The sequence below is a fragment of the Physeter macrocephalus genome, chromosome 11 (genome assembly GCF_002837175.3).
Source record: "Physeter macrocephalus isolate SW-GA chromosome 11, ASM283717v5, whole genome shotgun sequence".
In the NCBI taxonomy this organism is placed as follows: domain Eukaryota; kingdom Metazoa; phylum Chordata; class Mammalia; order Artiodactyla; family Physeteridae; genus Physeter; species Physeter macrocephalus.
Genome location: NC_041224.1, coordinates 173,481,194 through 173,501,841, shown reverse-complemented (window position 1 = coordinate 173,501,841; position 20,648 = coordinate 173,481,194). Strand labels below are relative to the sequence as shown.

Here is a 20,648-nt window from a genome sequence, read left to right as displayed (position 1 = left end):
CCGCCGGCAACCGTTTTGTCAGTTGATTGGAGAGAGTGGATGTCCATCAGGGTCACGCTCCGAGGCAAGGGGAGGTGAAACGAGAGGGAAGATGGCTTCTCTCTGAAGGGTAGACGGGCCTGCTGGGATGCTCAGGGAGGACTTGGGACAGGCGCTGGGCGGGGTTTCGCCGTTCCGCGGAACGCCGGGAAGGGGTCACTTCCAGATGAAGGTTCCGGTTCCGGTGCGGGCGGAGGTTGCGTTTCCGCGGCAGCGCGGTTGGCTGGCAGCTGGCTCTTGCGTTCCGGGTGGTGGCGGGGCTGGAGCAGGCTTGGATCCGCCGTTCCCGGCTTAGGTGAGCTTTCCGGAGCTTCAGTAAGGCTGCGGCTGTTCGCCGCGAGAGCAGGGACAGCGCCGGGCTCTGGCGGCCAGGCCTGCCCGGGGCTAAGGCGTCGGGGCCCGGGCCGTGTGTCGCAGCCCTCCTGTGGTCCCGCTGCTCCCGTGGGAGCAGAGGCCCAGACCCCTTCCCGTGGTTCCCGCCTCTGCAGCACGATTATTCCACTAAAACAACTTTGATTTTTTAAAGTTTGTAAAGAGCTCTCGTCTGTGTGATCGGGGCTTCGCTGACTTTCCAGCCGACCTAAGCCCCTGGGCTTGGGCCCAGGAAAGGTTGAATGGGGAACTAAGAAAGGAATTGGTTCGTTCGACAGACGTTTTCTGAGCAGCTGCTGCGTGCAAGGCACGGTGCCGGCGCGGGACCTGTGCCCAGAGCTTGAGAAGTGAGAAGCAGGTACAAATCAATGTGAGGGTAGAGAGGAGGGAAGGGAAGCCTTCCTAGGCCCACTGCTTTCTCTGTTCTCCCTTGTGCTTAGTACATCTTGATATATATTTGTTAGCTTGTTTATTGATTTCCCTCCCAGACTGTCAACTTCATTCCTTGCTGTATCCTCAGTGCGTAGAACAGTGCTTGGAACCTAGCAGGTGCGCACATTGGTGGAAAGAATGATCCCAGAAGAGCGGGGCTTAGTGAAATCGCCACGTGGTCTGTAGTCTTGGAGCGGTGCTGGGTTGGTGGTACCCTAGAGCACACCAGACTTGCAGAGAAAGCATTCTCCAGAGGAAGCTGAGGCATGGCTGCTCAAGGGACAGTAGTACCATGTGCAATTTTCCTCTGATAGTTTCCGAGTACTGTTGCCACGGTGATAATGGCTGTGCCATGTCATTATCTATCAACCGACAGTAAGAGAAGCTTTTGCAGTCAGATGTTGTTTAACAGATGGAGTGTTTTCTGTTGGACACTAAGTACTGCTACAAATTACTTTCTTTTTAAACCCTAAGTATTTTAAAAGTTGTGGCTGGAGGTGACCTGGTTCTGCTTTCGAGGTGCTCAAGCTCAAAAATCAGAAAATTAGTACACGTGCTGACAGCAAGTGAATCTTCCAGATAATCATTCACCATGAGACTTGAGGCCAGTAAGCTGAAAATAAACTCAAGGCGTTACTCAGAAGTGCTCCCCAGTGATGTATTTGTTTTATCCCCGTGGTTGTTATTGATGTTTGGTAGTTTTCTAATGTGGGACCCAAAATTGATCAGCTTCTTAAAGAGTCCTTTTTTTTCCTCCCTCCAGAGTCATTGATTCCAGGTAAATCAGAGGAGCAAACATCATACAGAAATATATAGGACAGTAATACACAGGAAGCGATGTGATGTCGAAGCTGAACTGCTGTTTCGAAAGTCCAGCATCTGGTGCATCTACCAGTAGGGGCTATATTATTTGCAAAGGCACCTAACTTTTACTCATACTTACGTTCTGGTAAGTTTGTTTTCCTTTTTTTTTTTTTTTTTTTTTTTTTTAATAAATGGTGGCAGTTCATTCCAGAAAACCTGAATTGTTTATTGCCTGCTCTGAACTGTCTCCTTCTGCTCTTGTGTTGACTGGAACACAGGGAGAATAATTTGCAGACTTAAGACGTGAGGATCCAGAGACGTAGTGCTAGTCACGGGGAGTACCACGTCGCTTCTCTAGTGTGTGGTGCTGGCTTTGCCAGTAGGGTTGGCAGACATTTTATTAAATTGAGAAAATACAGGTGTCATTAAAGGTTAAGAGTAGTCCTTGAGCAGGAAGAATACAAAGCCTATGTTTCCCAAATTTATAATAGAGTGGCTGTGTACAGTCGAGTATGATAAGGACGTCCATGAAAGGCAAGGAAAGCAAGTCGGGGCTCTTTCAGGGAGCTAGGTGGGGTGGCTTTGGTAGTATTGATGAAGGCCAGAAAACAGATCGTGTATCTAGACCAAAGAAATGGAAACAATGCACCTAAATTTAAGTTTTTAATGAAGCAACCTAAAATGCAAAATGTTGTATGTGTTGAACATACTGTTTTCTGTCTTTGACTTAAAACCACTCATCAAGTATTAGCACCAAACATCAGTGACTTAAAGAATCAGAGAAAATAGTGTTCAAAATATTTCTTCCAAAGCACCAACTTCTTATATACGATGTGGCATGTGAGTTGTGAGCTTTCTCATTAGAAATTCTGTAGTGAGAAAGTATGATAACAATGCACTTCTTAAACAGTTGTAAGAAATCTGCATTTATGCTCACATGCATTTGGGTGTTTTGAACATGGAAGTCACCATCTTTATCAGTTTGTGATCTCCCATGTGGACATTAATGGGGAGGTAGGGGTCGGAAGTACAGGAAACTTAGGAGAATCCTGGGATTTGGGGTCACAAAGTGTAATTAGACCCCAAACTAAATAATCATACCATGTAAACATGCTGACTCAGGCATCCTAAAAATGTTTTTCTTCCCTGTGCTTATTTATAGATAAGGCTTTACTATGTTTAGTAAAATTTGTCCTTTCTCCCCACTCCACCAAAAGCAAATTCACCATTGAACCCATGATTAAAACCTTATAAATTTGAGATCATTTCTTCCTATATATCAGCTCTAAATGAAGAGTCAGGATTATTGAGCCTAAGATGAAACTTTATTTGAACACTTAGCATGTCAGTGTTTTCGTACCCTAACTTCAGTCCTCAAGGTCGCGCTGCATTCTGACAGGGTGTGGTGATTGTGCATAGGACACATGACCCAGAAATGTCTAGGTCTGAGCTGGCCAGAGCATTCTGCGAGTGTCATTTGAAGAGAAAAGTGGCTGCAGGTGTTGCACAAGGGGTTGAGCCACCAAACATTCCTGAGCTAAAGTAGCATTTGAGACCCAGTTTCCATGGACCCGAGCTGAAACTTGAGACCTTTCTCCGTGGGGCCTCTTAGCTACTCAGTAATTTTAGAGCATCACTGCAACCCTGGAATTAGCTTGATTCCCTGAAAAATAATTGTAATGTGTGAGAAACTGAGGTAATGCCCAGCCCCCTAGAAAATTTTTGCTAACGCCTCATGCAAAGACAGAAATGCCTTTGCAGGGACTTCCCTGGGGGCGCAGTGGTTAAGACTCCGCACTCCCAATGCTTGGGGACCCAGGTTCCATCCCTGGCCAGGGAAATAGATCCCATGTGCATGCCGCAACTAAGAGTTCACATGCCACAACTAATTACTCATACTTACGTTCTGGTAAGTTTGTTTTCCTTTTTTTTTTTTTTTTTTTTTTTTAATAAATGGTGGCAGTTCATTCCAGAAAACCTGAATTGTTTAGTGCCTGCTCTGAACTGTCTCCTGCTCTTGTGTTGACTGGAACACAGGGAGAATAATTTGCAGACTTAAGACGTGAGGATCCAGAGACGTAGTGCTAGTCACGGGGAGTACCACGTCGCTTCTCTAGTGTGTGGTGCTGGCTTTGCCAGTACGGTTGGCAGACATTTTATTAAATTGAGAAAATACAGGTGTCATTAAAGGTTAAGAGTAGTCCTTGAGCAGGAAGAATACAAAGCCTATGTTTCCCAAATTTATAATAGAGTGGCTGTGTACAGTCGAGTATGATAAGGACGTCCATGAAAGGCAAGGAAAGCAAGTCGGGGCTCTTTCAGGGAGCTAGGTGGGGTGGCTTTGGTAGTATTGATGAAGGCCAGAAAACAGATCGTGTATCTAGACCAAAGAAATGGAAACAATGCACCTAAATTTAAGTTTTTAATGAAGCAACCTAAAATGCAAAATGTTGTATGTGTTGAACATACTGTTTTCTGTCTTTGACTTAAAACCACTCATCAAGTATTAGCACCAAACATCAGTGACTTAAAGAATCAGAGAAAATAGTGTTCAAAATATTTCTTCCAAAGCACCAACTTCTTATATACGATGTGGCATGTGAGTTGTGAGCTTTCTCATTAGAAATTCTGTAGTGAGAAAGTATGATAACAATGCACTTCTTAAACAGTTGTAAGAAATCTGCATTTATGCTCACATGCATTTGGGTGTTTTGAACATGGAAGTCACCATCTTTATCAGTTTGTGATCTCCCATGTGGACATTAATGGGGAGGTAGGGGTCGGAAGTACAGGAAACTTAGGAGAATCCTGGGATTTGGGGTCACAAAGTGTAATTAGACCCCAAACTAAATAATCATACCATGTAAACATGCTGACTCAGGCATCCTAAAAATGTTTTTCTTCCCTGTGCTTATTTATAGATAAGGCTTTACTATGTTTAGTAAAATTTGTCCTTTCTCCCCACTCCACCAAAAGCAAATTCACCGTTGAACCCATGATTAAAACCTTATAAATTTGAGATCATTTCTTCCTATATATCAGCTCTAAATGAAGAGTCAGGATTATTGAGCCTAAGATGAAACTTTATTTGAACACTTAGCATGTCAGTGTTTTCGTACCCTAACTTCAGTCCTCAAGGTCGCGCTGCATTCTGACAGGGTGTGGTGATTGTGCATAGGACACATGACCCAGAAATGTCTAGGTCTGAGCTGGCCAGAGCATTCTGCGAGTGTCATTTGAAGAGAAAAGTGGCTGCAGGTGTTGCACAAGGGGTTGAGCCACCAAACATTCCTGAGCTAAAGTAGCATTTGAGACCCAGTTTCCATGGACCCGAGCTGAAACTTGAGACCTTTCTCCGTGGGGCCTCTTAGCTACTCAGTAATTTTAGAGCATCACTGCAACCCTGGAATTAGCTTGATTCCCTGAAAAATAATTGTAATGTGTGAGAAACTGAGGTAATGCCCAGCCCCCTAGAAAATTTTTGCTAACGCCTCATGCAAAGACAGAAATGCCTTTGCAGGGACTTCCCTGGGGGCGCAGTGGTTAAGACTCCGCACTCCCAATGCTTGGGGACCCAGGTTCCATCCCTGGCCAGGGAAATAGATCCCATGTGCATGCCGCAACTAAGAGTTCACATGCCACAACTAAGGAGCCCACCTGCCACAACTAAGACCCAGAGTAACCAAATAAATAAATATTTTTTAAAAAAAGAAAGAAAAGAAATGCTTTTGGGATCTTCACTGCCTCTATCTGACAAGACAGCTGGGTTTATAAATACTTCTCTGGCCATGGGAGTGGCCTCAGTTTTGCTAATCTCAGGTTCTCACATCATGTGGGCTCAGCCTAGAGGCAGGAAGGGAGACCTCATTCGGGCCCCTTCCACTCTGTCACAAAGGTCCTGCTGTCCCCCTCTGGGTAAAATGAAGAGAAATGATGTCCTGTAAATTTAGTTCCGTCTAGAACACACTGTGAGAGATACAGGTGAAAATGGATTCCTGAAGAAGCACTTACGAAAAGCCTGGATGTCACAGCAGAGCCTGATTCTGTTCTGGGATTTGGACTGTAGAGGTGCATGTGCATGCCACAACTAAGAGTTCACATGCCACAACTAAGGAGCCCACCTGCCACAACTAAGACCCAGAGTAACCAAATAAATAAATATTTTTTAAAAAAAGAAAGAAAAGAAATGCTTTTGGGATCTTCACTGCCTCTATCTGACAAGACAGCTGGGTTTATAAATACTTCTCTGGCCATGGGAGTGGCCTCAGTTTTGCTAATCTCAGGTTCTCACATCATGTGGGCTCAGCCTAGAGGCAGGAAGGGAGACCTCATTCGGGCCCCTTCCACTCTGTCACAAAGGTCCTGCTGTCCCCCTCTGGGTAAAATGAAGAGAAATGATGTCCTGTAAATTTAGTTCCGTCTAGAACACACTGTGAGAGATACAGGTGAAAATGGATTCCTGAAGAAGCACTTACGAAAAGCCTGGATGTCACAGCAGAGCCTGATTCTGTTCTGGGATTTGGACTGTAGAGGTGTGAGGCCTGGCTTCAGTCGTAAGCATCACTTACGAGCTCTTTTGGATTTTCCTCGGAATTTTCTGCCCCTTACATCTTCCCCTTCCTGGATTTGTGAAAAATGAATTTGTGACATCTGCAAAGGGTAATGCCTATTTCAAGATGTCTTTATCTAAGGATTGCAGAGTTTTAATGAATCACTCTGTACTCTATTCATCTGCTCCTAGACATTTACCCCCCAAAATATTGGCATGCATGTGTAGTACAACAAACTGGTTTTGTGTACATGAATTCATTTGAAACTTGCATTAGCCCTAGGATAATAGTTCTCTGGCATTTTGGTCCCTAAATTAAGTTCTCTTTTCACTATAAGATCCCACATGCTGCGGAGCAACTAAGCCCGTGCACCACAACTACTGAGCCTGCGCTCTAGAGCCTGAGAGCCACAACTACTGAAGCCTGTGTGCCACAACTACTGAAGCCCGCACGCCTAGAGCCCGTGCTCTGCAACAAGAGAAGCCACCGCGATGAGAAGCCCGTGCACAGCAACAAAGACCCAACTCAGCCAAAAATAAAAATAAATAAATAAATTTATTTTAAAAAAAGAAGAATGAACCGGAAGTAAAGAAAAGAGATTGTTAGTAACATCTTTGTGACAGACTTGAGCACTTTGGGTTCCTCTCTTTACCTTCACAAGCACTTCTTAAATCTTACTGTGGAATCGTAGCAAAGCCAGCAAGTCCCACAGAAAATTAAATATTCCTGAATTATCTCCAGGGTATGTATGTATTGGCTACAGATGTGATTTTTATGCTTTGTGAAACTAAAATGACAACAATTTCAATGCAAAACTCCAATGAAACAAATAACCCTTAGCTTTTCACTTCTGAAAGTTTCATTCTCTTTTGTCCCCATGCTGCTTTTTCTCAGCGAGGCCTGAGTCCCTGGCTAAATATAGGCTTTAAGGTCAGACGTCTGCTGGACTTTGTTCTATTGAGAACTTTATTTTGAGGGAAAGAGCCCAAGTCATATCTCCTGTCAGGTAATATTAAGGATTAAGTGGTAGTCATAAAACATGTTAAGACTTAAGTAAAGGTGATAAAAGAATGGTTGACTTTTCCTCAACTGTCTGTTTAGTGAAAGATTTTAATGTTTTGTGTTATGTTTCTTTATTTTTTTTGCAAGCACATAGATTCCATAATTCAAACTGTTATTACATTTCCAGCGACTTCTGAGAAGGTGCCCAGACCACAGAATTTAGAAGGCAGGGAGCCAGTACTGTTGTGTGTCACACTTGTTAGGAGGATTTATCTGTTGGCAGGAGTCTGCGTCTTCCTCTGATAATCACTGAGCTTGCAGCCAGACGAACACTGAGAAAATTTTGTTTTCCTTTGAGTGATGGCTAAGTTGTATTGCCAAGGCCATAAATATTCTTTATGTTGAGTCAGAATTTCACTTCGTACTTCAGCCTTTGAGCCTTAATAATTTCAGGCTTCAAAATTAAATCTTGCGCTCATGGGAATCCACTGCTCTAGCCTACTCCAACAAAGTAGCTAGCGAAGGACCCCAGTTGCACGGATTGGGGGAGTGGGTTGGAAACGGGCTGACATTAACTGTTCATTTTCCTTTGCAGGAAAAAAACTGGAGGATTTTTAAAAATATTTTTTCCTACTCTTATGGCCAGAAAAATCCCACTTGCTAATTCCAAACTTTACACTTTTTGAAAGTGTACTCTATTGAGATAGAATTAATTGATACCAAATTTCTGTGAGCCAGAGTTTTGGAGTTTTAATAAAAGACTCTATTATAAACCAGTTACACTGTAAAAATAATAATAATAAATAAATAATAAAAGAAGGGAGGAGCATTTTGCATAGGCTGCACTTGCAAAATTGAGTCACCAAGAGAATTTTGTATCAGAAGCCTTGAGAAGGTGACATATTTGCAGGCTTTCTCCCCTCTCCAGACATCCAGTGATCTGCACTTAGTGTAACTCTCAGCACATATGTCAGTCCACTTGGTAAGCTATTCCCATTGGTTCATCTCTCCATACGGCTCAGCTGCAGCTCTGTGATGGTTCATGCATCCTGCCGGCTGGTGGGGAGCAGGGCCAATAATACCCTCCTACTTGAAGGGAGTTTTGAATCCCTTCTTGAAAAATTACCCATCATCTGTCAGAATCATTCTGTCTTTTGAGAAACTTGGAGCATTTCATAATGAGTCTCTGCCTTACCCCACAAGACAAGTGGGGGCACTAGTCTGTCTTACTTAGGAAGCAGGGGCAGCAAGAGCCAGTACGTGCTGTCGGGGTCAGTGCACAGTGTCTGGGAATTAATCAGCTACCGGTTTCTAGGAAGAGGCTCTCAGTTCCCATCCAAGTCCTGTTCTTATTTTAGGGAATGGTTTACTCTCTCAGTTTTCTAATATTACAGCCACAACAGATTAGAAGCAGTACATTTAAAAGGCTAACACTAAAAGCAGGAAGAAGCAATGACTAACAGGTTAACGGGAGATTTTTTAAATTGAGAAGCAGATATTTTGGGATTTTCCTCTTTTTCTTTTTTTTTTTTTGAAAAGTCACATTCTGGAAGCGTTTGGTGTAAGCAGGGGCAAACATCCCTCACGTGTCACAGTTCCTTGAGCATTAGAGCCCTGTGTAGAAATTCTAAATCATCCAGAACAGGAAACGGTATTTCATGTGCTTTGGTTAAGAAGTCAAGGAAACATATATATTAGATTGCCAACAAAAATTATACAGACTCATGGCCTCAGGGGGTTGTGTTAAATAAATTTCAGAGGAATACTTTCTTCCCTCATTATGCCAGATAAACAGAGTTTTAGTCTACTTTTTTTAAAAAAAATATTTTTATGTCTTTATTTATTTGGCTGTGCCGGGTCTTAGTTGCGGAACTCGGGATCTTCGCTGAGGCATGCAGGATCTTTCGTTGCGGCACGTGGGATCTAGTTCCCTGACCAGGGATCGAACCCGGGCCCCCTGCATTGGGCGCGCGGAGTCTTAGCCACTGGACCGCCAGGGAAGTCCCTATCGTCCTTCCGTTACGTGTCTCATTAATCCATGATGAGCACTCAGAAATACTTAATACGTTTAATTAGGTGGTGAGGTATTGAATAATATTGGCATAAAGTTGGGTTTTTCTAAACTGTGTGAATCAGTTTGGGCTTGAGAGCTCAGCTGACATCAGGCCTGGAGACAGCTGCCCATAAAGCAGTTCTGCAAACCCTGGATACGCAGTTAGTCATCAAAGAATATAACCACTGTGCGTCCTACCACTCAGCCCCATTTTACTGCTTTTGGGGACGAAAACCCTTCAGGGCTTTTGTAGGTATCACATTTTAAGTTTATGCTCTACCGCCCACTAGACGATCAGCTTCTAGTCCTGTAGAACTCAGTTTTTCACCCCTGGTCCTTAGTACTACGCCTGGCACTTAGTATGTGCTCAATGCATAATTCCTGAATGGAGAACACGTGACATGGTAAGCAATACAGGACAGTATCTAAGAAACCCCAAACTGCGTGAAATTCACAATACTGACCGCAGATGCCATAGGAGGGAGAGAAACATTTGGCCATAGAGCTTGTGCTAAGCAGGACATGGAGTGGAGTAAGACACTCCCACTCCCCGGGATCTCACCATCTTATGATGAGGACAGATGCAAGAATGTCACTAAGTACTGGAGAGGGCTGAGGGTGTGGGCCCCAACACAGCGAGTCAGGGCCTCAGGGATCAGAGACAGTCGGTAGAGGGGCTGGTGTTTGAATTGAGTGTTGACGAAGAGGTAAAGGACTGCTATTTAAAAGGGAAGGACAAAAAAAATTAAAGAAAGGGAAGGACATTCCAGGGAGAGGAAACAGCCGGGGCAGGGGCACAAAGGCCCAGGCATGCTCTGGGGGCACACCAGGCCTTAGGATTTTGTCCTTGGGTTGAGAGAAGATCACAGAGAGTGTAAGCAGCAGAGTGCTTGAGAGATGAGCCTGGGAGGAATGCTGATGGATTGCAGCGGCCCAGACTGACCGAGGGAGGCCAGTCCGGACACGCCTGTAAGACGGAACAATTCCCAGGCGCTGGCTTGTTTGCTATGGGTGAAGGGCACCAGTGCAAGCCACGTTCCGTACTTTGATGGTAGGATTGACAGAGTCTGGTGACTGGCTGGGTGTGGGGACGAGGCTGGGCAGAAGAGGGCAGGACTCAGGCTTACTCCCAGGTTCTGGCTTAGCCGCTAGAGCTCCTCCTTGCTGAGGAATATGGGAAATACAGGGGGAGGAGGAGGGAGGGTTGAAGGGGTGAGTCATGTGTTACTTCTGAACATTCTGAGTTTCCAGGAATCTGAGGGGCATCTATCTAAATCATTAGGTTATATCTGAAATATTGGGGGAGATGATTCAGACGATTGCCCTGGCAGGTCTGGACCTGATGGTAAAAGAGATTCGGGCAGGGAGAGCAAGAAAAAGGAAAAACCAGGGATGAAAGCTGGGGGATGTGTGCAGTTAGGGAAGGACAGGCCTGAAGACTAGAAAGGAGGCAGGAGGAGAAATGAGCAAGTGCTTCCAGGAGAGAAGCCCCATCAGGGCTGTCGGAAGCTGCGAGAGAGGCCAGGTAAGGAGCCAGGTGTCCCCTGGGTTTGGCAGTGGAGGTAAGCGAAGCATGGCCGTGGGCTGGGCAGTGAGGGCGTTCCCCGACCTTGGGCAGCTCCCTGAGCCTCTCAGAGTCTCTGGAACGTGAAGGAGCTGGGCCAGTGAGTTTATAGTGTCTTCAGGCTGCTATTTGTGGGCGTGCACCTGTGTTTCAGGCCATCTTAGAGTGTAAACTGAGCAGACAGGGTCCAGTCCTTTGCCCAGATTTGCCAGTGACACAGACACTTCAGCTTGGATGATGAAACAGCCTTGATTGCTGAAGCAGGTGAATTAATCCCACTGGCGCAGCACCAGCAAGGACCTTTTTTTTTTTTTTTTGGCGGTACGCGGGCCTCTCAGTGTTGTGGCCTCTCCCGTTGCGGAGCACAGGCTCCGGACGCGCAGGCTCAGCGGCCATGGTTCACGGGCCCAGCCGCTCCGCGGCATGTGGGATCCTCCCGGACGGGGGCACGAACCCGTGTCCCCTGCATCGTCAGGCGGACTACCAACCACTGCGCCACCAGGGAAGCCCGTCAGCAAGGACCTTTTAAATACCCAAGGACACAGGATGTGCGTGCTGCTTTCTCTCCTACCTGTTCATGGGGGCTGCTTCTGTCTGCTGGGTACTGCATTTGAAGAGCCAGGAGGTGCATTTGGTGGCACTTGCCGTTTTTCTCTGCACACCAACTCGACAGCATCAAAGAAGAAAATGAGGATTCAAGTTCTGTAAGATTCCAGGCCAGGTGCCGGGGTCTCGCAGTGCAAGGACTTGTGGCAGTCAGTTCGAAAAGCGTTGGTGCCGCCTGTGTCTGGGGCCAGTTGTTGGCAGCAAGATTCTCAGGTTTGCCGGAAAGGAGCTCCTGCAGTGAAATGGCCTCCTCTGCGGGGGAAACACCAAGAACTGTCATCAAGGGCAACAGGTTCCATACGGGTGTACGGATCTGTTTGACGCAAGCCTCGCCAGTCCAGTAGCGGGGCCAGCCGTGCCCCCAGCGTGGGTTTCCCCCGAGCAGAGCCCAGCCGGATTGCATGGTGGTGGGGGTGGCACAAGTGCCCTGCACAGTTCTGCTGCCCTAACTTGGGTGCAGAGCCCCCGCTACCCATCCTGGGCACTCTGCCTATCACACTGAGCTGCTGATAGTATCACCCGTTCAGAACAGCCAAGCCTACCGAAAGCAAGGAGAGAACATTTCAGCAGATTTCAAAAACATGTCTCCAGGGAGCAAAAACAAGAAAAGATTTCTCTTCCTTCGTGGAGACGTCTTCCTTGCCCACAGCCTCTTCCTGAGTTGGTCTGCCGTGAACTTTGGTTGGCAAGCCTAGGCATTGGAGGGTTTCATTCCCCATCGTAGCACACTTTTGCACAGAACTTCAAGTTCGTAGCACATCCTCACGGTCCTTATTCTCTGCGATCCTCATGACAGCTCCTACGGGGAACCCAGGGCACGAACTGGCCCCGTTTTGTAGATGTGGAGGGGTGATGACCCGCCCTGCTCTCAGCCAGCTGGGGAATGCCTAGCCCCGGAGGGACCACGTCAGGAGATTCCCATCCAATGAGCTTTTCCCTCTGCCACGCCTCCCCCTTCCCTGCGCCCCTCTCTCCCCCCCGCACCCCACCCACCCCTGGCTTCGCAACACTGACATCATCAAGGCTGCATTCAGGTTTCAAAACAAAATCAAACAAACAAATAAGCCGGGTTCCTAGTGTGCCCCGAGCCCTTGTTTAAGCCAAAACAGTGAAACTGGAAGGCTGAGCAGCTGTCACGGCCGTGACAGAAGAGTCATCACACATCTCACGTGTTCAGCACCAAGGAAATCGCTGAGCGTGGCTGTGACTTCCCTGGTACGGAGCAGTTCAGAGAATTCAAAACCACAATCATACGAGATGAGCTCAGCCAGCCCTGCGTGCTTCATGGTGCATATGAAACTGAAGCTCTGATGTTTTTCTCACTGCCTGTGCAGGTGATCAGTGTAACTGGAGGGCTCAGCCCTGCTGTTTACACTCACACACACACACAGACACACACACCCACACACACACACAAAACAGACCTCCAGCTGGTCCTCTTCATTATGTGCAGACGTTCTCTTCTGTTACTAAGGCTGGTGCTGTTCTTTGCAAAGTACTTTTAATTTCTCATCAGTAACCTTCACCCATAAGGACTCATCACACTAATGAAGCCAGAGCTGTAATGTTTGGGGTTCATTGTGGCTCTGTATAAAAATATAACCTAAGAAACAGATTGGAATTTAATCATGACCAGAAAATGGCCCTCCGCTATTGCTACCAGGCAGAAGAAGGGGCAGTGATTATTAATAAGAGTGTGGGCTGAAGCCAGAGTGCCTGGGTTTGTACCCCAGGGAAGCCATGTGATAGCTGTGTGACGATGAGCAAGTTATTACCCTCTCTGTTCCCTCATTTGTAAAATTAGATAATAGTAGCTACCTTGAGGACTAAATGAGTTAATATAAGTAAAGTCAGAGGACAGTGCTTGGCACACAGTAATCACGTAATAGATGTTAAATATCATTATTATTCTCCATCATTCAAGATGTAGCTCACATCTCACCTTATCCACAAAGCCCTCCCCCAAACACTCGATCCTTCACTCCTCTCTCCCGTTTCTGGGTTCCACTAAGAGTCAGTTCTGTACCGTGCTGTCTAGCATCTGATGTCCTGCAGTGCTGTCTTGTTATTTCAATGTTATTTCAAATGTTTCAGTCTTAATGTTGCTTCCCCAATAGATTGTAGATTCCTGATGGTAGGAACCATGTAGTTTGCTTTTGTTGAACTTCCACAACTCACAACTTCCTGGTCCTGGACAGCTACTAGACACTTCACCATCCTTGGAGTGTGTTCATCACTATAAATAAATAGGAAAAATTCTGGTGGTGTGGTATTGTATACAGGTACTATAACTACCAGTTAAAACTTAAAGTGTAATGACTTACCTTGAACCAAAAACCTGTACTAAGTGTTTATAGCTGTTTTATTCACAATAGAACCCAAGCTGAAAGCAATCTTGAGGTCCTTCAACAGGTAAATGGGTAGACAAACTATGATCCATCTCTACTATGGAATACTACTCAGCAATGAAGAGAGATGAACTCTTGATACAGTGACAACCTGGATGAATCAGCAGTGAATTACACTGAGTGAAAATAGCCAGTCCCAAAAGGTTACACATGATTCCAAGGTTATAAATGATTCCATTTATATAACATCCTTGAAGTGGCAGAATTACAGAAATGAGAACAGGTTAATGGTTGCCAGGGGTTATGGAGGGATGAGGGCAGAGGGAGAAGCAGCGCGAGGGACTCCTGTGGTGACGGAAATACTCTGTATCTCGATGGCATCGTGTCAATGTCCTAGTTATGATATTGTACCAGCTACTTCTGCCAAGATGTTACCACTGGTGTAAACGAGTTAAAAGGTACAGGGGACTCTATAATTGAATACAACTTCATAATCTACAATTACCTCACGTAATTTTTAAAAACCACTTAAGATGTTCCTTAAGCAAAAGCAGAACAGACTGGCTTGCCCACTGATGAGCGGAATATAGCAAGGCTCTTTCAGAAGGATTTTGTTTTTTAGGAATAAAGATGGCAATTTTACCTTAACATTTTTATTTCTGTTATTCCTTATTCCTTGGAGTATAATAATAGTGTTTAATAGTCATGCTAATTTATCTACAAAACAGAAACAGGGGGCTTCCCTGGTGGCGCCGTGGTTAAGAATCTGCCTGCCAATACAGGGGACACGGGTTCGAGCCCTGGTCCGGGAAGATCCCACATGCCGCGGAGCAGCTCAGCCCGTGCGCCGCAATTACTGAGGCTGCGCTGTAGAGCCCCAGAGCCACGACTACTGAAGCCCGCGCACCTAGAGTCCGTGCTCCGCAACGAGAGGAGCCACTGTAATGAGAAGCCTGCGCAGCACAACTAAGAGCAGCCCCCGCTCGCCTCAACTAGCGAAAGCCCGCGCGCAGCAACAAAGACCCAATGCAGCCAAAAATAAATAAATAAATAAATTTATTTAAAAAAAAAAAAAAAAAAAACCCAGAAATAGACCCACAAGCATAAAGAACAGACTTGTGGTTGCCAAGGGGGGGTGGGGGAGGGGTGGATTGGGAGTTTGGGATTGCAGATGCAAACTTAGGTATAGAATGGATGAACAACAAGGTCCTACTGTATAGCACAGGGAACGATATTCAGTATCCTGTGATAAACCATGATGGAAAAAATATGAAAAAGAATGTATAAATATGTATAACTGAATCACCATGCTGTACAGCAGAAATTAACACGTTGTAAATCAACTATACGTCAATAAAATTAATTTTTTAAAAAGCAGCATAATTCGTGTATGTAGAGGAATAGCCTGAATTACTCCAGTTACCGTGCTTAGTGCTTGAGATGACTGCCATCCGGCAGGGGTGCCCCAGCTCAGTTACGGGGTGGCAGCTGCCGGGGGGGAAGGGAGCCGACTCAGAGAGGTTGACACACCAGGCTGGTGGATCCGCTCACCCTACGAGCACAGAGTAGGACTGGAGGAGGAAAAGACAGACTAACACTAGGAGAATTGGCAAAGGAGGAAACAAAGAAAGAAGCAAAGGAGAGCAGAGACAGGAGGAGAGCCAGCTGTCCACGCCCAGATTGGGATATCTCTGATGAGGCGTCACAGAAATGGCTACCCCAGTGCAAGCTTTTCATGTGTGCTTAGCCAAGAGTACTAGGTAAGTCGTCATCAAGGGGGAAGCCAGGCTAGGGATGGAGAAATGGGAACATAAATTTCCAGAACACCAATTACCACCCTTGGACCCTGGGCAGGGTCCCTCCTTCCTGCCCTCTTGCCTCAGTTTACCCATTCGCACACGAGGGGTTGAATTAGTCAGAAGAGCCATTCCGGCTTTCCTTGTTATCTTTCTGTAGAGACTGAACACACAGACAACTAAGAATCACACAAAATAAGACTTGAGGATTGCTGTTGAAGCTAGCTAGCCAGGGCAAATGTGAAACAGACCTGAATAACCTCCCCAGGCTTTTTAAGTTGGCCCCTGCTTCCAGGTGAGTGGTGGTAGAGATGCTGGCCACAGGGAAGAGACGTGGAGAAAGAACAGAAAAAATTTCACTCTTGGGGAGACTTCTCAAACGTTGCACAAACAACCCGCATCGCCAAATGAGTCAGCTTCCAAATGGCATCATTTTAGGGCCTCCTTGTGGCTCCTTCTCTGGGCCACGTCTGAAAGGGAGGCTGGGTGGGGTTTCCTGTGCTCAACTGCAGAGATGACAGAGGGGCTCTCCCGCCTGCCTTTGCCAGAATGTTCTTTCCAGATAAGCTTTCATTTCCACTCCTTTCTGTAGCAGTGGGTAATGCTGAAGCCGAATTGAAGTTTTTATAGCCTTCCTACTTGCAAACTCCCCCATTCTCCCGCATTGTTTATTCAACTTTTTTCCCTTCCATATGGACTTAGTGCTTGAGATGACTCTGCCATCCGGCAGGGGTGCCCCAACTCAGTTACTGGGTGGCAGCTGCCGGGGGGGGGGGGGGAAGGGAGCCGACTCAGAGAGGTTGACAAACCAGGCTGGTGGATCCGCTCACCCTACGAGCACACAGTAGGACTGGAGGGGGAAAAGACAGACAAAAGACTGCCATAAAATGAACAAAAAGGAAGCTCCTGTTTTTATGTCAGGCTTAAGGAAAGCAGTGGAGGACTATACTGCAAAGCACTAAGCCCTGTAAAGCTCAAGCTAATAATAATACTAAAACTAGTAACGTCTGCATGGTATTTTGCAGTTTATAAAATATTTTTATCTCATGTATTCTCACCTATGAAATGTTATTGCTATCGCCATTTAATGGATGGGAAAACCAAGGTTCTAAGAGGTTACCTGACTTGTTAAGGTTCCCTCAGTCAAGCAGCAGAGCTGGGCCTGGGATTTGGGTCTCTCAGCTCTGACAGGTGCTCTGTAGTGAGAAGAACAGTCCATCTCTGTACCACACTACCCTGTTCAGGCTACAGCCCCTTGGACACAGAAACACTGCCCTGTGACCTCCTTTCGGGTGATCGTCCGAAAGAATGACTCATTCTTCTCCATATTCCCAGGGACTAGCACAAAGTAGGTGCTCAGGAAATGTCTGATGAAAGACTGAATAGGGAATTCCCTGGCGGTCCAGTGGTTAGGACTCTGAGCTTCCACTGCTGGGGGCCCAGGTTCAATCCCTGGTTGGGGAACTAAGATCCCACAAGCCACACGGTTCAGCAAAAAAAAAAAAAAAAGACTAAATAGCTGTTTCCCAGGGACCATAGTGATCCTACTATATCTCCAGAACAGTTCACTTGAGCTGGCTGCTCACAATACCAGGCACAAAACCATTCAAGAGAGGTTTTTATTATTAGACCCATTTAACAGAAGAGGAAGCCAAAGTTGAGTAATGAGCTGAAAGTCGTTAACTTGGGCAGTTTCGCACCAGAGCCTGAGCTCTTGACTCCCCACTGCATCAAACTGTCTCTCACTGCAGGAAACTGACTTGAAGGGCCTCACCCTTTCAGGAGCGTTGGTGGATCCGTCTTCATCCTCGTGCAAATCACCTGACCTGTTTCCGTCATGAGAGAACTCATGAAACTTTTCTTAATTACCTGGGGGATCTTTGCAGAGATTTCACGAGCAGATACATGTGACAGCATTTGGAAAAGCAAAGCACATTATCCAGACGCCCAGTATTATAATAATTGTTGACCGCTGTCTGTACCTTCAGCTAGACTGCTGCAACCCCAAAGCCTGCAGCAGCATATCAGCTGGAGTCAGGATGATAATGAAAAACATAAGTGGACACCTAGAACAATCAAAGGGCAAGGATGAAAGAGGCCCTTTGTGTGTATCTCCTCTGACCCTGTGAATAATTATAACTTAGTGAATGGGTTCTGAGTTAAGGAAGGGTGGCTGACACTCAGGCATTCAGCTCAGGCTAGGTCTACCCAGTGTTAACTCTGAGCTTTGGCATCCTTCTACGTTGCCCTCCATTTGGAAAACACACACACACACACACACACACACACACACACACAATTACTATCTGGTCCTGCTTTACAATTTAATCTTTCTCTTAGGACGCTGATTTCTGCACTGATTTATTCAACAAACATTGATAGAGGGTTGGCCAGCCTCACTAAGGAACCAAAGAGGAAAACACCCTCTGGGAAGCATTAGATTTGGGACATTTACTTAACTCTTCATCTGCAAAATGGGCGTAGCCACACCTGAATTGTGAAGACTGGAGTCCACGTGGTACAGAGTTCTGCAAGTTGTATCCTTCGTGAGCGGCTCTCATCCCCATCCAAAGGAGGCGGACCCGATCGTGCAAACGTGTGATTACTCGGACAAAGATCAGCGCTGAGGTGGAGGACAGTCCAAAGGCCTGAATGTGCTGGGAGCACAAAGGCAGAGGCAGATAAGATTTAGACATTCTGCTGTAAGGTTAAAGACTTGGAGTCCCTGGATCAGGGGTTTGAGAACGCGTGGGAGGAAGTGTCCACTGGGCGGCTGGTCGCGCGGGGAGACCGAGGGGAGGCACATTCTAGCGCCTCGGGTTTGTAGGAGGTTGATTATGGGTGGGATTCACATTCCTCGTGACTCACCTCCCATCGCCTCCCCTAGGCATCCTGGGCGTCTCTCCCATCCGAGCCTAGGGCGCGAAGATCCCTCGCACGGTGGCTTCTGGGACTGTGGGGTGGGAGGGGCCGGATGGGGCGCCCCCTCTGTCAGTCTGGCTGATAAGTGTCACTTCCTCCTTGGGATTCGCGCCTCCGGGAGGGGTGCCCCTGCCTTTGCCCCCATCTCGGCTCCCAGAGGGCAAGACCTCCCAGGCCCCCAGCCTCCTCCCCGAGGCTGGACGCACAGAGGAAGTCCGCAGATCGAACTTTCCCCCGGGGCGCGGCAGCTCCGCGCCACCCCCAAGGATGAGACCCGGGCGGAGGCAGGCGGGGGGCGGGGCTCGGGGCGGCTCCCGAGCCGGAGAGGGCAGCCCCGGGCGCGGGGCCTGGGGTGAGAGTGGCGACCCCTCACGGCAGCGCTCCTTCCGCCCGCCGGACTGGGGCCGAGCCTCGGGGGCCTCCGCCGAGCGCGCGGGGCCCGGCGCATGCCTCTCTCGCCCCGCCACCTCGGCGGGGCCGGGGGGGCGGCTCCCTTGGCGGGTCCCCAGAGGACGGGGCGGGGCGGGGGCGAGTGTCCGGGTCCCGCCCCGGCCCCGCCCAGCCCGGAGCCTCTCCGGACGCAGGGAGGGGTAGGGCGGTTCGGCCCGGCGTGCCCGCGGCGCCGCGCTCCTGCAAGCTCCCGGCCGGGTAAGTGGCGCGGGGCCGGGAGGCCGGGACGGGGGCCGAGAGGGTCGGGTCCTCAACCCCCCGGCCCAGCCGTGGCGCGTCCCCCAGGGATCGGGGTCGCTGAAAGTCAAGGGGACCTGGGGAGGCGCGCCCGGCGCGGGGGCGGGGGCCCGGGCGTGACAGCTGCGGGCGGGCGGATATTTTTAGTTTAAACCCGACCATTTCCTGCCGCCTGCGAAATCCCCTAGCCTTCCTGCTCCCCAACCCTGGAGGTTCGGTCCCCACGAAAAAGCCCGTAAGCCCTGGGCAGCGCGTCCCCGGAGGGCCGGGCGCCGCCTCCAATCTTCGCTCTGCCTCCGCTTGGGGCGAGCGGACCTGTCCCTGCGGGCTCGCGCCGCCGCGTGTCCCCGGAGCAGGCGGTAAACGCCGGCAGGAATACCCCCTCCGGGCGACCACGAGCTCGCTCCGTAGTGCCTGAGAGACCCCAGAGCCCACGGTAGGAAGAGGAAGTCGCACCCGCAGGCAGGATCAGTTTCCTTCAGGACACCCGGCTGTGCAGCCTTGGGCAAGCTTCTCAGCCTCTCTGAGTCTCATCCCACATCTCTAAAGAAGGGGAGAGTGAGGGCAGAAATCTCTTGTAGGGCCTGAAGGAGCCCCGAATGGATGCTGACTCCTCTTAGAATCTTCAGATCTTGACTCCAAACAGTGGATCTGGTGGGCGTGGCCTGTTGGTCATCCCAGGAGCAATGAGTGCCCAGCGCAGCCCACTGACCTCCGCTTCAGAGCTCTAAGGCGGGAAACTCCAGCTGCTGTGGGGTGATAATAAATGTTACTGTTTTATCACTTTGGCCCTGAAGCTCTGGCCCAAGGCTGCCCTGGGACCCTCTCCCAGGTTCCTCCTGGCACTAATGAGGGGCCTTTTACAGCCAAAGGCTGCCAGTGGGGGAGCCTGATGTGCCCGGGGCGGGGCATGCCTCGTTTCACGTGAAGGAAGGCAGGAGGAGACAGTGGGGAAAAGTGACTGTCCTCCCAGTAAAGGGAGCATGTCACAAAATCGCTGCCCTCCTGAGCTTGACAGGACAGCCTCCTTCATCCAGAGGAAACAGGACCAGAGAGGGGGAGTGATTTGCCCAGAGCCACACAGCCAAAAACAGACCTTGACTCTTGAAGGGTCCAGCCCTGCCTCCTGCACAGCCGGAACAGCCAACAGCTATCAGAGGTCAGGAGCTGGGAGGCAGAGGGGGAGTGCACTGTGCCAACAGGCTGTTTTGCCCTGTTTCCTGTAACCATGCCCCAGCGGAGCTCTCTGACACGTGTGGGTCTGTGCATTCCTCAGGCAGACGGCCACAGCTGTGCCAAGCCTGCTGGCCCTGGGGCATCATTTGCAGCCAGAGAGGCCCCTTGGAGGGCAGCTGGAGGGGGTGTGGGCTGCGAGGGCTTATTTCTGGAACTCATTCCTCTCTTGCTGGGGTTCCTGAGGAGGAGACCTGAGGATTTGCTGGCGGCACTGAGGGGAGTGGTGAGAATCTGGAC

At 48.4% G+C, this 20,648-nt stretch overlaps 2 long non-coding RNA genes and 1 other non-coding gene across 6 annotated transcripts; 2 read left to right on the top strand and 1 right to left on the bottom strand.

Annotated features, from left to right (window-relative positions):
- The first annotated feature begins 43 nt into the window (after positions 1-43).
- LOC102977075 (uncharacterized) lies at positions 44-11,370 on the top strand. 2 transcript variants are annotated; one of them, XR_002892861.3, is made up of 4 exons: positions 44-334; positions 566-769; positions 1,607-1,792; positions 6,535-11,370. It is a non-coding gene; the product is annotated as an uncharacterized lncRNA (long non-coding RNA). The 2 variants fall into 2 exon arrangements; XR_003682164.2 differs by having other exon boundaries at positions 71-334; positions 690-769.
- Positions 1,021-1,295, top strand: LOC112066831 (small Cajal body-specific RNA 13). The gene has a single exon (XR_002892909.1). It is a non-coding gene; the product is annotated as a small Cajal body-specific RNA 13 (non-coding RNA).
- LOC114487233 (uncharacterized) lies at positions 3,612-18,899 on the bottom strand. Of its 3 annotated transcripts, none has more exons than XR_003682165.2 (4): positions 18,435-18,899; positions 18,057-18,223; positions 11,388-13,658; positions 3,612-5,069 (listed from the first exon to the last, which is right to left on the bottom strand). It is a non-coding gene; the product is annotated as an uncharacterized lncRNA (long non-coding RNA). The 3 variants fall into 3 exon arrangements; XR_003682167.2 differs by having other exon boundaries at positions 3,612-4,027; XR_003682166.2 differs by lacking the exon at positions 3,612-5,069 and adding an exon at positions 5,734-6,267.
- Positions 18,900-20,648: the final 1,749 nt, after the last annotated feature.